This window comes from Coenobita brevimanus, chromosome 48 (assembly GCF_032717465.1).
Source record: "Coenobita brevimanus isolate Jiangsu-jjx chromosome 48, ASM3271746v2, whole genome shotgun sequence".
Taxonomy (NCBI): Eukaryota; Metazoa; Arthropoda; class Malacostraca; order Decapoda; family Coenobitidae; genus Coenobita; species Coenobita brevimanus.
Genome location: NC_137001.1, coordinates 23,317,375 through 23,322,024, shown reverse-complemented (window position 1 = coordinate 23,322,024; position 4,650 = coordinate 23,317,375). Strand labels below are relative to the sequence as shown.

At 45.6% G+C, this 4,650-nt stretch overlaps 1 protein-coding gene across 1 annotated transcript in view; it reads left to right on the top strand.

Moving 5' to 3' along the window:
• Positions 1–212: 212 nt before the first annotated feature.
• Positions 213–4,650, top strand: part of LOC145399346 (talin-2-like) — a 95,086-nt gene continuing 90,648 nt past the window's right edge. The window contains exon 1 of the mRNA XM_080272001.1: positions 213–359. The gene's annotated coding sequence lies outside the window, so the exon portion shown is untranslated. The remainder of the gene's footprint in view (positions 360–4,650) is intronic.

Genomic DNA, 4,650 nt, shown 5'->3' with positions numbered 1-4,650 from the left:
CTTAAGAGATTTATTACGGATTATTAATGATATTCTGGAAAGCATAATCAAATATTGGGGGATTTGTAGGTTTTGGGCGCGTTTTATAGGGATTTTTCGGGATTTTAGCCACTTGTGAGGGGAAGTTTAGCGGTTTTGTGAGCTTTGAAATGGCAACTCCTGATATGTGAGTGTGGGAGAGGACAGTTGTGAGGTAGTGGTCGAAAGTGGTGGCCATGTGTGTGGATTCTCTGCTCTAGGATTTTTTTTTTTAAAGGGCCTTACACAGCGCTTACCGGCCACAGTGGGATTTAAAAATTAATCCAGGAACGCCCGTTGGATTTTAAACCTACGCCCACCAACTGACTTTCGATTTTGAGGTGTGTGTGAGTTAGTTTGCGTGTGTGGTTGCTTGTGGGTGGATTTGAGAGTTGCGTGCGCTCTCAATAACTCAATGTCCTTGGGATTTTGAACTATGATTCGATTTCTGGAGAGAGAGGTGTGAGCAATGAGGTAGATGTGTATGTATGTAGGATGTGTGTGTGTGTATGTGTTTTAATCACAAACGCATATACGAACAAAGTAGTAACTATAATGGATTTTAATAGAGAGAGAGAGAGAGAGAGGGTTCAGGACTCCCTTTCTCTCTCCCTCTCACTTTTCTTTACCCTTCTCCATTACACATTCTCTCTCTCTCTCTCTCTCTCTCTCTCTCTCTCTCTCTCTCTCTCTCTCTCTCTCTCATGGCACCAGTCTTAATTTATCTCTATATCCTTACCAGACTCTCTCTCTCTCTCTCTCTCAGGTAAATTCACAAACTAACTTGCTTACGAACATCTTCAAATTTCTGTCGTAAGTAATATTTCTTTTCAGAGGAAGGAGAAAGAAAATGAACTTAAGAATTTTCCATCTCTCTCGTCCGCACTGCATTTAAAAATTTATTATGTTTATTAAAGAGAATTTGAATTATAGGATGGTGTAGGAGACGACGGGGTGCTCAGGTGTGGAGGGTGATTAAGCAGATTGGCCAGGTGTGTGTGTGTGTGTGTGTGTGTGTGTGTGTGTGTGTGTGTGTGTGTGTGTGTGTGAGAGAGAGAGAGAGAGAGGCGTTGACCAGGTGTGGGTGTGGGTTTGTGAAAGAGAGGGAGAGAGAGAGAGAGAGAGAGAGACAGAGCTAAGCAAATTGACGATGGCCAGGTGTGTGTGTGTGTGTGTGTGTGTGTGTGTGTGTGTGAGAGAGAGAGAGAGAGAGACAGACAGACAGACAGAGCTAAGCAAATTGACGATGGCCAGGTGTGTGTGTGTGTGAGAGAGAGAGGCAAAGTGACCAGGTGAGTGTGTGTGTGAGAGAGAGAGGCAAAGTGACCAGGTGTGTGTGTGTGTGTGTGTGTGTGTGTGTGTGACGAGAGTACCAAGCAAATTGATGTTGACCAGGTGTGGGTGTGTGTGGGTGAGAGAGAGAGAGAGAGAGATAACCAGGTATATGCTTAATTAGATAATAAACAGAACCAGTAGTTATCCAGGTGTTCAATTAGGCAGTCAGGTGTGTATTTTGATTCCTATACCCCGTTCACTTTAAATTGGCAAAGCTGTTCGTCCTTTTGCAGCTATTTACGTCTAGCTCCTGGCCTTGGGTTCCTTCTTTCTTGCTTAAAAAAAGGCTAAATGAGGCAATACTACGGTTCTTCATAGTTTTTCGTTCAAGATTGCATTTTAACGTCTGTAGTGAGCGATATTTAGTGAATCATGAAATTATATGTGTAACTCATTAGCAGACAGGCGTGGGCAGGTGTGTGTAGTGGACAGGTGTGCAGAAAGTTAGGTGTGGGTGTAGGAAGGAGCCAGACTGATTAGGGAGTGTGTAGGTTGGTGTGGGCAGGTGTGTGGAAAGACAGGTGTGTGTGTAAGGAGCTAGACTGATTAGGGAGTGTGTAGGTAGGTGTGGGCAAGTGTGTGTGTAGTGGACAGGTGTGTAGAAAGTCAGGTGTGGGTGTAGGAAGGAGCGAGACTGATTAGGGAGTGTGTAGGCAGGTGTGATGCTGTGCTAATTAGGGTGTAGTCAGGTGTAGTGGACAGGTGTGTAGTATACCAAGTGTGTAAGAGGAAGAACTGGATATATTTAGGGTGTGTGTAGTATGGTGTAGGTGGTGTGTAGGTAGGTGTGTGTAGTCAGGTGTAAGAGCCATAGATGGGTTAATTAGGTGTGTGTGTGTAGTCAGGTGTGTGTAGTAAGCCAGATGTGAGTTGGGTGTGTAGTGTGTATACCCGGTCCAATTGTGCTGTGGTGGTGTGGGCGTGGGTGTGTAATGTGATGATGTAGTGTGAATTATGCAGTCATGTGTGTGTAATAATTCAGGTGTGTAGGCCAGTTAGTAAGGTGTGTATACAGGCAGGTGTGTAGTGTGTATACCCGATCCAATTGTGGTGTGGTGGTGTGGGTGTGGGCGTGGGTGTGAGGGTGTGGGCGGGCTCTGTACGTCCGTGCCTACCGCCCATATTTGGCTCTCGACCAGCGCTGCCAGTCGGGTGCTACATGTCTCTAGCTTCACCTCTCCTCTCTTCTCTCCTCTCTTCTCTTCTCTTCCCTTCTCTTCTCTTCTCCTCTCCTCTCCTCTCCTCTCTTCTCTTCTCCTCATCTCTCCTCTCCTTTTTCCCTCCTCCTCGCGTTCATTTCCCCTCCATTTTTTCCTCTGGCTCTTTGTAAATCCTTCCCTTCCTTCTCAGTCTGTCTCCTGTCTCAGCCAACCTTCCTTATCTCATTCCCCAGTCCTTCCGTCCCCCTTGCTTTCCTTCCCTTCCATTCCATCCCATTCACTGCCCTGCCCTGACATTTCCTTCGCCTCCCCTCCCTTTCTTCGCCCTGCCCTGCTCTTTCCTGTCGCGCCCTGCCCTACCCTGCCCTGCCCTGCCCTGCCCTGCCCTGCCCTGCCCTACTGCTAAATGCCTCAACTTCCTTTACCATCTTCGTGTCCTTCTCCCATCTCGCTTCGTCCCATTCCTGTATGTTTCTCTTTCTCCCCTCCCCATCTCATTTATGTCGTTCCTTCCCCCTACTCCCTCGCTCCCTCCCCATCCCTCCCTCGTTTCTTCCCCTTCCCTCCCTCTCTCTTTTCCTCCTCCTCTCCCCTCTCTCCTTTCTTCCCCTCCTCAGCACTACCTTTTCCCCTGTTATGGTACATTCCTCTTTCTCACCCGTGTCTCTCCCTTCTCCCTGCCTTCCCCTCCCCTCCCTGTCTCTCCCTTCTCCCTTTCCCCTCTTCCCCTACCCTTTCTCACTCTCCTCCCCTGTATTATTCTCTTTACTCTGCTTTCCTTTACCTCTCCACCTTTTCCCCCGCCAATCATACCTATTGCATTCCCACCCTCCCTTCCTCTTCCCCTGTCAGGCTCCTTCCTTCACCCTGTCTTCTCCTTGCTCTTTACTCCATTCATTTATGCAACAGGTCAGCTCTGGAACTGTCTCCCTCTGTCTGTATTTCCTACTGCCTTTGATCTCCAGTCTTTCAAACGCAGTGTGTCCAGGCATCTCGAAATGAATGGATCTTGAATTTGGCTCTCTTTTGTATTGTTTTTTTTTTTTTTTTCTTGGAACTATTTTGCGGGCTCAGCCTTTGGTTCCTTCTTCCTCGCATAAAAAAAAACTCCTTCCCTCTTCCTTCGTCCTTCTTACCTGTTGATGCTGATTTACCTGCTACACCTGGTCTGTCCCCTCGCACACCTGGCCATAGCTGATCAGGTGTGGGTGACCGTGTGGGAGTGGAAATGTTTTGGTGGATTCCTTCACGCGATGGCACTGATATATACAACTGCTACTACTACTACTATACTTGCTATCCATATTATAGAGAGAGGCAGTATGTATTATTATTATTATTATTATTATTATTATTGTTGTTGTTGTTGTTGTTACTATTATTATTCTCGTCATTACTTTTATCATTATTATTATTATTGTTGTTGTTGCTATTATTATTATTATTCTCATCATTACCTTTATCATTATCATCATCATTATTATTATTATGACTCGCAGTTAGATCCTCTGCTACTACTTATATTACTGCTACTACCGTACTACTACTACTACTACTACTGCTGCTGCTGCTGCTGCTGCTGCTATTACTACTACTACTACTACTGGTACTACTGCTACTGCTATTACTACTACAACTACTGCTACTGTTACTACTGCTACTACTATTACTACTACTGCTACTAATACTACTATTACTACCACCACAACCACTACTACTACTACAGCAACCACCACTACCACTGCTGCTGCTACTACTACTACTACTACTACTACTACTACTACTACTACTGTTAATACTACTTCTTTAAGCGTAAAACTGGAACTGTTGGGAGAGAGAGAGAGAGAGAGAGAGGAGGAAGGGAAACTAATCAGTATTTCCGGTGTTGAGGAAGCGAATGTCCTCCACCTTCCACTTCCTCTCTCTCTCTCTCTCTCTCACGTACACACACACACACACACACACACAATACAGGAGCAATGTGTGTGAGTTCAGGCATGTTGGAAAGTACACACACACACACACACACACACACACACACACACACACTACAGGAATAATCTTGTATGTGATTTAGGTATGTTAGAAAAGTATACACACACACACACACACACACACACACACACACACATAGAAT